This window comes from Stegostoma tigrinum, chromosome 1, assembly GCF_030684315.1.
Source record: "Stegostoma tigrinum isolate sSteTig4 chromosome 1, sSteTig4.hap1, whole genome shotgun sequence".
Classification (NCBI taxonomy): Eukaryota; Metazoa; Chordata; class Chondrichthyes; order Orectolobiformes; family Stegostomatidae; genus Stegostoma; species Stegostoma tigrinum.
In genome coordinates this window covers 172,442,133-172,455,222 of record NC_081354.1, presented here as the reverse complement: position 1 = coordinate 172,455,222, position 13,090 = coordinate 172,442,133, and the positions used below count along the sequence as shown (strand labels likewise).

Here is a 13,090-nt window from a genome sequence, read left to right as displayed (position 1 = left end):
TGCCATTTTCAATGTTCAAAAATAAAGACAGGCTGGCATTTAGAGTTAGTAGGAACTGCAGATGATGGAGCTTTCCTATGATGCTGCTTGGCCTGCTGTGTTCAGCCTGCTCTACACCTTGTTATCTTAGATCTATTTCCTCCCTACCTCCCCACCTACACTCAAATTTATTGGCTCCATCCCCACCTCTGACCGATCTGTCTCCTCTCCACCTATCTTCTCCTCTTTCCATCTTCTATCTGCCTCCCCTGCTCTCCCTATTTATTTCCAAATATCCTTGCCCTCCCCCATGTCTGAAGGAGGATCTAGGCCCGAAACGTCAGCTTTCCTGCTCCTATGATGCTGCTTGGCCTGCTGTGTTCATCCAGCTTGTTATCTCTGGCATTTAGAGAGTTGTTCATAACTACTAAATATTACAAAAGTACTTTATAGCCAAATAATTACTTTTAAATATAGTCACTTCATAAGCTAAGAAAAAAATTGAAAATAAAATACCTTTTAAATACCTCCTTATTTTGGTTTGCCCCAGATTGCTTTCATTCCAACCGGAATCTTCCATTTTTTAGCCTAAACTGTGTGTTTATAAATGTGCAAGCTCACTAAAGATTGCAGAGACACTTATACTGCTTTTGCAAGTCCTTTCACTGCTAGAAAATGTAATATTTACAAAGATCAATTTATTTACAAGATTTTGAATTTTAAATTTGAACCAGCCACTTTACATTGGCATACTGTAATATTTCACAGACACTGTCAGATAATTTAACCACGTTTTATACAAATAAAATGTCACAGAATTATCAGTTTGATCAAAATGTTTTCTTTATGTGAAGGAAAAATCACAAGTAGATTTCCCTCCATGAATTGGCAGGGGAATATACAGAACGGTGTGGCACTAAATTACACATATCAGGGTCAATATCCAATTTGTGTTGATCTCAGTCTTGGCAATAGCACAGGCAATAAAACTGGCCTCTCAGACTAGCTGAGGAAAAGAACACAACAAACAACCAGAGTTTTGTCATTTGCTCAAAATCCAGTGCTCTTTAGCAGAAGAGTTTTTTTTAAATCAACACTGGATGAGGAAAAGATTCGGCCAAGCAAAGTATCCAACACAATTAGTTTGTGGGACAGTTGTAAAAGTTTACAATTGAAGACAAAGTAAAACATATCTAAAACCAGATGCATAATTTTCAGCTTCTCCACTTGAGGGTTCATCAGGTTGTGTAGTCATGCAGCCTGACTGGAATCTGATGATTTTAACAATCAACTGATTTCACTGGAATGAATGAGTAACCGAATTACCAAGTTACCAACTGTAGTGATTGGAACCAGGTGGGCCACGTTCCCATTATCTCTGATACAATTTGGGCCACGTTAACTACAAGGTTCTTGATTGGGGTTGTTAGCCTGGGCCAATCAGGAAAGCCTTGACTGACTGGTATAACCAGGAGATTAGAATTTCTTTGATTGAGGACTGATTCCGAGCTGGCTGACCACAGTCAGTATACTGTGCACTAGTAAAGAGTGGGTGGGAGTGCCTTGGTCTCTGTGAAATCATTTCACCGAGCAACATAAACTGAAAGTTAACTTTGAATAAAGACTTGATCTACAACAAAAGTAGAATGCATTACAAAGAAAAATAATTGATAACAAAACCTGCTACTGCAATAAAGACAATAGATCTCTCTGCATGAATTGGAACAAGAAAGAGAATTTATACTGAGTAACAGGGACATGATTAGGGTACAAAATAAATATTTTACATTTGTCTTTACTATGAAGATGATGCAGTCAGAATTATAGTGAATCACGTAGTAGTTAAAATAGTGACTAAGATTAAAAAACAATTTTAAAAAGTATTAATAGATTTGGGCGAGACAGGGTGTATTAAATGATGCTGAGAAGCACGAGCAGAAATAGATGAGGTACTGCACAAAATCCTTTTAAGATGCGGTTGTTGTCAAACTGGAGAACAGGAACTATTACTTTTGTTCAAAAACAACAATGATTAAACCAGCAACCACAGTTTATCCTTGGTAAAGGGAACAATTTCAGAAAAATAATCTGGGGAAAAAAAAGTCTCTCGGACCAGCATCGACAGCTAAAGGAAGGTCAGCACAAATTTTCCAAGTCAGATTGTGTTTAATTAACTTGATTGAGTTTTTTGATCACAATTTATGAGAATAGTGTAGTTAGTGTGGACATCCAAAGGGCATTTGATAAGCTGTCGCGTAACAGGTTGGGCAACAAAGTTAAAGCCTTCAGGGTCACCACTGAGCAGTAATCTAACTAGACAATCCATCTAATTACTGTGACTACAAAAGAACATACAGTGGTCTAAAATACCAAGGAAGCAACTCATCTGCACGTCAGAAACATGATAGAATATTCTCCACTTGCCTCCTTAAATGCTATTTTAACACCACTCAAGAGGCTCAGTGTCCTGCAGGACGAAGCAGTCCCTGTGATCGGCACACTCTCAACATTCATACCATCTTTTTACTCTCATCATCAGTCAAGTGCTATCAAGCAACACCTGCTTAGCAACAGCCTACTCACTAACAACAGATTGATTTCTGTCAGGGCCACTCAGCTACTTACTTTATTACAGACTTGATTCAAACATAGACAAAAGAGCCAAGCGCAACAGCCCTTGACATCAAAGCTGCACACGACTGATGTGGCGTCAGGGAGCATTAACAAAATTGGATTCAATGGGAAAATCAGGTGGCAAACTCCCTGCTGGCTGGAGTCATATCTGGCACATCAGAAAATGTTTGTGGTTGTTCAAGATAAGTCATCTCAGCTCCAAGACATCACTGCAGAAGTTCCTCAGGGGACTGTCCTTGACCAACCATCTTCAACTGATTCATCAATTCTCCCCATCATAAGGTTAGAACTGGGGATGTTCACAGGTGATTGCACAACGTTCTGCAAAACTCATGCCTCCTCAGATACAGAAGCAATCCGTTTTCAAATGCAACCTGACCTGGACGTTATTATGTACTGACAAGTGGCAAGTGACACGCGCACCAAACAAATGCCAGACTACGACCATCTTCAATAAAGAGTGAACCTAACCATGGCCCTTTGAGGTTCAATGGCATTACCATCACTGAATTCCCCACTATCAACATTTTGGAGGCGGGGGGGAAAAGAGTATCATTGACCAGAAATTCAACTGGACTTGCCACTTGAACACTGTGGCCACAACAGCAGGTCATAGGCTAGAAATACTGTGGCAAATAACTCACCTCCTGACTCCCCAGAACCTGCCCATCAACAAAAAGGCATAAGTCAGGAGTGTGATGGAATACTCCCTACTTACCTAGGTAAACAACAACATTCAAGAAGCTTGACACGATCCAGGACATTGCAGCCCCCACTTAATTAGCAACATGTCCACAAACACTAGTCCTATATTAAATCTCAAAAAGTTTATGAAGTTCCACTAAAACAACTCACCAAGTACTTTATTCTAGACATCTGGCCTTCACCATCTAGGAGGGATTATGTCACTGAACATGGGAACAGCAGTATTTGAAAATTCCTCACAGTCAGAATTCAACATGACTTTGAAGTATTTCACTGTTATTGCACTGTCACTAAATCAAAAACGTAGAACTTAGCACTCTCAGTTTATTAACTCCAGTGGCTCAAGAAGGCCATTCACCACCAGCACCTGAAAGGCACCTATAGATCGACAATGCTGGCCTTGCTAGTGACATTAACCTCCAACAAACAAAACTGCTGCCTTCCCACATGACTTTTCCAGCCTTTCCAAGTCCAACACCATTCCCAAAGGGATGCTGAACAAGGAAGTGATCATGAACATTTATAGCACACTGGTTCAGATCCAAACGGTATTTCCAATTCCAGGCAACAGTGTCAAGATATCCAAGTGCAAGAAAGGCTTTTGAGAATGTTTCCACGACTAGTGATTCTAGTTATGTGGATAAAGAAGTCACAGCTGTTCCTCTCAGACAGAAGTATGATCAAGAGGAAATTTTATAGACATTCAAAATTGACGGGTCTGGACAAAGTGTATAGGGACAAACTGTTCCAATTAGCAGAAGCAACCAGAACCAGAGGAATAAATTTTAAGGTACAATGTAGAAAATTCAAAAGGAGAAATTAGGAAATAAACAAAATGGAAGTGTGTATAAAACTGAGCAAGCCTGGCAACCTCGGCAAAGAGAACCAGTTGACATTATGTTCAATATCTTCTGAACTGGAGAGGAGAAGAATCATTCTTACGTAGCAAGGGTTTAGGATCTGGAAATGCACTGCTTGAAACTATTGTGGAGTCAAGCTCAGTTGTGGTTTTTCAAATAGGTCCTAGATAAGTACCTGCAAAGAAAGGAAAATGGCAATCCCATAATGAAAATGCAGGGGAGATAGACAAATTGAGTTGCTCTTGTAGGGACACAGCATGGATGAAAGGATAGTCCACATCCGTGTTCTAACCAATAACTTGATGTTAAAGGAAACTTAAAAAAAAGTTAAATATAAGAATGACATCTAAGAACTACAAAAGAACTCAGGACATACCACTCAACAGTCTGTGTTGACACTTAATATCCCACCAGTAAACTGAATTGCTAATACCATTCAAACTACCCAAACATTAAACTCTAAAATTATAATAATACTTGTAATCCAAAATACACCAGGTCATTAACACATACAATTGCAATCTCAGGAATACCTTTCTGCAGGTTACGTGTCCCTTCAGAATTATTTATCATTCATTCACTTTTCACACTGCTGCCAAATTTAGCAGCTCTTCCTTTCTAGTCCTATATCCAAATCATTGATGTATACACTGAATTGATGGAACACAAAAACAAAATCTCCTTGGTACCATTATTTGAGTCCAACCATACTATTCCTATTCCACTTCCTGTGTTCTAATCAAGCTGCAACTGAACATTACTCTTCCATTAATCCAACATCACTTCATATCAATAAGACTATAAGACATAGGAACAAAGATAGGCCTTTCAGCCTATCGAGTCTGTTTTGCCATTCAATGAGATAATCCTTAACTTCACCTTCCTGTCTTTTCCCCATGCACCTCGATTCCCTTAAAATCTATTTATCTCAGCCTTGAATATACAGCTGGACTGCATTCACAAGTTTGAGTCATACAGTCATACAACACAGAAACAGACACTTTGGTCCAACTTGTCCATGCTGACCAAGTTTCCTGAACCAAACTAATCCCACTTGCCTGTGTTTAGCCCATATATCTATAAACCTTTCCTATTTATCTGTCCAAATGTCTTTTGAATGTTTTAACTGTACCTACCTACCTGCCTACCCACCATTGCCTCTAGCAGTTCAATCCACATATGGAACCATCCCATGTGGAAGAAAATTGCCCCTCAGGTCCCATTAAAATCTGCCTCCTCATACAATAAAATCATGCCCTTTAGATCATTAATGGGATGAAGGTGTCACGGGCTAGGCCAGCATTTAATGCCCATTCCTAATTGTCCAGAGGCCAGTTAAGAGTCAACCACGTTGCCAGACCAAATCAGGATAACAGTTTCCTTCTCTGAATGGACATTAGTGAACCACGTGGGTTTTTCTGACAATCGACAATGGATTTATGGTTATCAGACTCTGCATTCCAGACTTTCTTTTGATGAAGTCAAATTCCACCAAATGTCATGGTGGGATTCGAACCCAGGTACCCAGAACATTACCTGGTTCTGTAGGTTAACAGTCCAGTGATAATATCACTCAGGCAACATGTCTCCTTTATAAACTTCTATAAAAGGTTACCCCTCAATCTCCTATGCACCCGTGGAGAATGTTCCGGCCTACCCAGTCTCTCCTTAACTCAAACAAATCATTTACCAGAATCACAAATAGAAGAGCACCCAGAACAGATCTTTGCGGTATGTCACTCGTAACTGAGCATCATGTTGACTATTTTCCGTTCACTACCACCCTTTGTCTAAGGGTCAGCAACAGAAGCTCTTGCATCTCCTCAAGCACCTTCTGGAGTCGAAGGTTCTGGCAATGCATGTAAAGGTCACGCAAGCAACAGCTCACTCAGTGAAAGCCAAGACCTCCAGAACAGACAACAGTCATCACTTCATAAGATAGTTTTAATGACAGCTCATTGTACTCTCTGCTCCAGGCCACTGGGCCAGAAAGGAGGTCTGCCTCCTCTCTGAAAGGCTGAAGAAGCCTGCCTATCAGTCCCACCTGGGTCCACGTCATACAGGATGTCAGTGCTTCTAGCAGGCATTAACATAAAGGGACCATGTGCAGCTATCAGATGACTGAAGTCCAGTATTCTGCAAAGCTAAGTGCCACCATCCTCTCACTGCAACATCACATTCATAGAGCCCTCACATATCACAATTTAACTCTACCTTTGTCATGGTGTCTCATCAGCATGGCCACCTCATCATCACTTGCGTGCGCGCAAAGGAGATCGCCCCAGTTTATGCTGAAAATCTAACACTCCTGGGTCCTGAGCTTCCTAATCACTTACTGGGGATACATCACCAACTGCCAGGGCTAAGCAAGCTCCTCAAGCACTGAGCCACATTCTCACTACACTCAAACTTCTTTCTCTCAGTGCAGTACAGGTTGGCACATAAAAAGGAAAGGGCTCAGACTGGTGAATGCCTTCTTGATCTCTAGATCCTCACCACAATCAAAGCAAGTTTGACCAAGTGGTGGGTGAGGACCTGGACCAGTTCTGCACTGATGAACATAATGGAATAGTAGGAGCCAGTGAGGAACATGGTTGTCAGTACTTCTCAGAAGTACAACCACTCTCAAATTTCTCCACAACTGGTGCTTTAACAACTATTTTTGGTTGACTCCAGGTTTGAGCAATCAACATACTAGAACTAGAAACATTTCTGAGGAAGGTATGATTGTGGTAGCATACTCATCAAGAATGCACAGCCATTGCAACAGGACAGCGTAGGATCCTAAAGGACTGTATAAAGGCAGAAGGAAGATTGTGACTAATAATCGCGGTAGTATGTTGCAGACCCAGCGCCACTTCGAGTTTAATGCTACCAGATCAGCCTACTCTTTAAGGGAGAGTTTTCACTCAGAAACTCAGGCGAATTTTCATACCTAACGTAGAGTCTAGAGTCCACTCGGTTAGGTTTCCAGCCTCAAAAGTTACCACAACACATGAAATTTGCTTTTATTCCAAACGATAGTGCAAAATATAGTTGTATAGCAACTGCTAGACAACTGATCCATAACATGAATGGTCAAAAAGAATATTATCTCCGTATGGATCAGTCAGCCTGCAAGTGGATGGCTATGAGGTTTTCATATTAGTCTCTGGGTTTTTGACCAAAGCCTTGTCATCCCAGTGGCATCTGTGAGGGTCCATTGGGCCATATCAATATCTCCATATCAGCTTCAGAGGTGATGATCTGTTGTACCATCTTATTCTGTCACAAGGCATCATCCTTTTCTTGATTCAGGTTTTGTTTTGGAGGTGGGAAAGTGGTGGTGCAAACAGTACTGATGCAGAACACACCGTCTGCAGTGTGGCAGGACCCTTAGGAGGACTGATATACAGAGGAATCTTGGGGTTCAAGTCCATAGATCCTGGAAAGTGGCAACATAAATAAATAGTGTAGTAAAGGCGGTGTACGACAGTCTCCCTTTATCATAGAACGTAGAACTGTACAACACAAGAATGGGCCCTTTGGCCCACAATGTTGTGCCAAACATGATGCCAAAGTGAACTAATTTCATTCTGCTGCCTTTGGTCCATATCTCTCCATTCCTTGCATACTCCAGTGCTTATCTAAAAGTCCCTTAAATGTCCTCATATTAGCCTCCACCACAAGTCTTGTCAGAATATCCCAGACTCCTACCATTCTCTAAAAAAAACTTACCCCTCATGTCTCCATTGACTTTTTCCTCTCTCACCTTAAATGCATGCCCCTTAATATTTGACATTGTAATTCTAGGAAAAAAGATTCTGACCATCAACCCTATGAAAACTATGCATCTCAATTTTATCAACTTCTACCAAGTCTCCCCTCAGCCTCTACTGCTCCAAAGAAAACAATCTGAACTTTTCTAGCTTCTCTTTGTAGCTCATACCCTCTAATCCAGGCAGCATCCTGATAAATCTCTTCTGCACCTTCTCCAAAGCCTTCATATCCTTCCTGTAATGTGGCAGCCAAAATTGAACACCGTATTCTAAAGGTAGCTTAACCAAGGTCTCGTAAAGCTGCAACATGACATCCTGACTCATGTACTCAATTCCCAACCAATAAAGGCAAGCATGCCATACATCTTTTCTACCCCATCTACTTGTGTGACTCTTTCAGGAGCTATGGACTTGAACCTTAAAATCCTTCTGAGGGACAACAATGTTGGTCAAGGTCCTGCCATTAATTGCATACTTTTCGTTAACATTTAATCTCCCAAAATACAGCACCTCACACTTACCTGGATTAAACGCCATCTGCCATTTTTTCACCCATATCTGCAACTGATCCTTATCCTAGTGTGTTCTTCAACAACTTTCTACACTATCCACAACTCCACCAATCACTGTATCATCTGTAAACTTACTAGCCCAACCATCTACATTTTCATCTAAGTCATTGAAATGTATCATAAACTGCAGAGGTCCCACTACAGATCCCTGTGGAACACCACTAGTCACAGACCCCCAGCCTGAAAAACACACTTCCGCTACTACCCTCCGCCTTCTATGAGCAAGCCAACTCTGAATCCACGCGGCCACGTCACTGTGGATCCAATGCACAGATGAGTCTACAAGGAGGGACCTTATCAAAAGCTTTACTGAAATCCATGCAAACACCAGTACCCTACCCTCAATCATCTCGGTCACCTCCTTGAAAACTTCAATCAAGTTAGTATAAAAGTTGGCAAGTCATGTTGCAGCTGCATAAAACTTCAATTAGGCCACTTAGCGAATATCTTGTGCCATTTCGGCACAAATAGGAAGGATATGGATGCCTTGGAGATGGCGCACAACAGGTTTACCATGATGAGATAGTAGGAAGAAGGGTCTAGACCAGAAATGTCAGCTTTCTTGCTCCTCAGATGCTACTTGGTCTGTTGTGTTCATCCAGCTCGACACTTTATCTCAGGTTTACCATGTTGTTGCCTATATTGGAGTATATTCGCTCGAACGACAGGATCAACAAACTGGGATGGTCTTCCCAAGAGCACTACAGGCTGAGGCACAACCTGATGGAAGAATATAAAATTATGACATAGACAGAATGGATTGCCAGTCTTTCTCCCAGGTGGAAATGTCAAATACTAGGGGTAAGGTGAGAGGGAAAAAGTTTAAGGGAGATGTAAGAGCAAAGGATTTTTTTTAATGTGCTTGGAACTTGCTACCAGGGAAGGTGGTAGAAGAAGGCATATTAGCAAAGTTTAAGAGACATTTAGACAGACATGAACAGGCAGGGAACAGACAGGTATGGGCCATGTGTGAACAGCGCCTCAGCACTCAATTAAGTGCAGATGAACAATACTTATACATCCCAGAACCCTGCCCTGGAACTGATCGTAGCACAATACCCTCCATGATTCAATACCACACCACACCCAGCCCCTGCCAGACTGCAGCACCGAGCCCCAACACGACCTGACCACAGCACAAAACACCCCTCAGACAGACCATATCACAACTTCACTACACAGACTGAGGCACACCTTTGCCAACTTCAGTACTCCTTCCTTTCACTGCTTTTGTGTCTCCAAGCAGTTCAGACAATGCCACTCAGTTTCTTGTTTTCACAGTTCCATATGTTTTGGCCACATACAGCCCTTTGCAACATGTGCTAAAGTCTTCCAATCAAGCATAAACTGCCCCCATTTATTGTGCATGCTAAAGCCTACCCTAAGCCAGAAGCTGCCTCCTGTCTGCCTCATAGCTGTTGGGATTGGACATGACACATGGAGACTGGCCATCTGTGTCCATTTCAACAGCAGTAAGAGCACAAGTGGCTCCAAACATGATTAAAAGTTGTATCAATACAAGGACATGGCAGAAACTATTTACCAAAGTGGATTAAGTGCAACTCACCAGGTGCAGGCCTCCCTGATTTCTGAAGTGTCAAGTTTCTCAAATGGGGAGAAGTGATCCTGGAATGTTAATTCTAATTAAATAGTGGTATCAATGAGATGCAAATGCATACAGATCTGGCTCTTGCTATCTGCTGGAATGATACTCAATTTATTAAAGTATACTTATTCTGTGACCTTTTTCTCAATTGCCAAAATCTGATTATTTTGCTTTTTGACTGAAGTTCACCTGCCCAGCTTGCTTCTCACCATGGTTGGACTGAAAAATCCCATCCATTGTACATTCTTCCAGTCATTCATCGTGCTATTGGTAGTCATGACTTCAGCCAATCAGGCTCAGATCATCTTTTGGAATTAAGAGGAGCACTTCTGCTCTTTTCTATCCCACCTTCCCATCTCAGCTTCCAAAAAAAGCAATTTCTACATAGCACCTTTGTGTTATTACCAGTAAATCTGGTCTGAATGTGTTTGAATACATCCTAATAAAATGTGAGGCTGGATGAACACAGCAGGCCAAGCAGCATCTCAGGAGCACAAAAGCTGACGTTTCGGGTCTAGGCCCGAAACGTCAGCTTTTGTGCTCCTGAGATGCTGCTTGGCCTGCTGTGTTCATCCAGCCTCACATTTTATTATCTTGGAATTCTCCATCATCTGCAGTTCCCATTATCTATGAATACATCCTGACTGGTTTTGTCCTTGCAATTCAGTGGTCTGTTTAATCTACAATCCCTATTCTGATGTAGTCCCATTAATGCTAATGTTTGGGAGTTAAATTATATCCCTTAATTATAAACAAAACTAGATCCTGAAATTCTATTCTGAACTTAAAGCTTAACTTATTAAAGTTTTCTTTTAGGTGGCACTCATAAAAATGCATAGAAGGAACAGAAGGTGATCATTTATTTTCAGATGGTCTTGAGAACATGTTACCATTTATGCTAATTTCTCCTAAAACTGCCTAGGAATAAATAGGAACAAAGTGAAAGATTTAAACAGTTTTGACATATTTCCATGAGTTACAGGCACCACTTTAATACTACTTTATTTTTCAGCAATCAATAAATCGGAAGGCAAAGTACATGAATTACCTGGCAGTTAGAAACAGCCAGTAAACAGTGAAGAAACAGATCTCCCTTGTCAAATTCATGTATGTCTAGTCAAACCTTTTGGTTGACAAACAGAACAATTCAACCAATGGATTGCTTTTGAAGAGCAGTTACTGCTTATTGGAGCGAATGTAGCTCTCAAATTACAAACAGCTAAAATCATCGGCTAATCTTGCCTGATCATTTATCAGAACACCAGAAGAATTCCCTCCCCACCAGTGTTATTAACTGAGCTAAGCAGGTCGTGTAATCAGCAGCACAAACTTTACATATTGAAGTTGACCACCTGTCAAACTAAAAGTATATTTGAATACTAACTACTAACCTATCCTGTTCACTTATTTTGTGTCCCAATGTCCTTCTTTTAAAAACAAAATCACAAGCAAATTCCAAATCTAATACTTGAGAGAAGCACAGGTGGCAAGCCTCAGTGACAAGATGAGTTCTTCCCCTTGCTATAAACCCATCGATTCAGTAGTTTCCTTTATGGAAGGAAATATGGTATCCTTACCTGACTCAGCAGTGTAGTTGAATCTTAACTGCTTTCTAAGCAATTAGGGATAGGCAGGGTGAGCTAGCCAGCAACTCCCACATCTCGTGTATAAAAGAAAGTTGCACCCTTGAATCTCGGGATACTCCAATTACACTGCAGAAAGAGTCTGTCAGGCATAAGTATAATCTTTGGTGTAACACTGCCATCAACAGTAAATTCTACTGAACTGCAGAAGGTACTTAAAAATAATCTTCCTCTTCGGATAATGATGACCACAAAGAGCGTTAATTGCATGCCTGCCTATATAAATGCATCTTTGATTTAACAGCAAGATGTAAACTAATACAGTTAGATGTCAAAATAAATATATACTATTCTTTTGAAATTTGAACCAGAATTTCATCCAAAGATTACTCGAAAATGATGCCCAACAGCATCTCCGATTGCACTGAAAAAGCTACTGCTGCACTTTGCTTTTTCTCAAGCTTATTTTAAATGCTTGTATGTCAGTTAAAGCACAAAATTCTACACCTTGGGTAATATTGCAAAAATTATCACCCTACCAAATGTTATAAAATTTCTATTGATTCAACTTGTGGTTATTGTGAACGAAATTCTCTGCACCATCGTTAGATGATCATTGCACATATGATCTTTGCTAAGTATTCAATACATGCAAATCTCCTGTGTGGGATGTTTGGGCTACAGTCAGAGTGTAAAGTGCTTGTCAGTTATTCCTCACTGACCCAGGAATGAGGTCTGTGCTGCAACCCCTGTACACCGGTTCAGCTCTGAGATCGTTTCAAGAATAACTTTAAAAGACTTTAATAACCACTCCTGAGATCTCCTATCTTTTCATTTTGTTTCACACTTTTTCATGCAGTTGAATCCACCCCCACAGGTGTTAACGTACTGCTTGCTTTCCTGTTGGCCATTATACTTCTTGGTATCTTACCCTTCCCTTCCACCTCCAACTTTCTGGTCTTGTTGACCATCCCATTTACCCTTTTTGTCAGAACACTGGTCCCAGCTTGGTTCAAGTAGAGATAGTCCTAAAGGTATAGATCCAATACTGACGCTAGTGCCCAATGAAAAGTAACCCCTTTTGCCCACACCACTTTTGTGTTTATAGCCATATCTTTACTTCCTTTATTCTCATGTCCCTGTGCTAATTTGCACATGGATCGGGTAGTAGTCTGGAGATTATACTCGTTGAGGACCTGTTCTTGAATTGAGTTCCTCATAATCCACAAAAAAGTCCTCTTTCCTCATTTTGCCCATCTTGTATGAACTGACATGGACCACATTAACTGGGTCCTCTCCCTCCCTCTCCAACATCCTTTCAAGTTGATCAGAGATGTCTCTCAGCCTGCCACCAAGCAGGCAACATACCATGCAGAACTCTCAATCCTCCTTA

The 13,090-nt window shown here is 40.9% G+C and overlaps 1 protein-coding gene across 5 annotated transcripts in view; it reads right to left on the bottom strand.

The window, feature by feature from the left end:
- Window positions 1-13,090, bottom strand: part of ctnna2 (catenin (cadherin-associated protein), alpha 2) — a 1,331,223-nt gene that overhangs the window by 1,090,657 nt on the left and 227,476 nt on the right. The window lies entirely within an intron of this gene.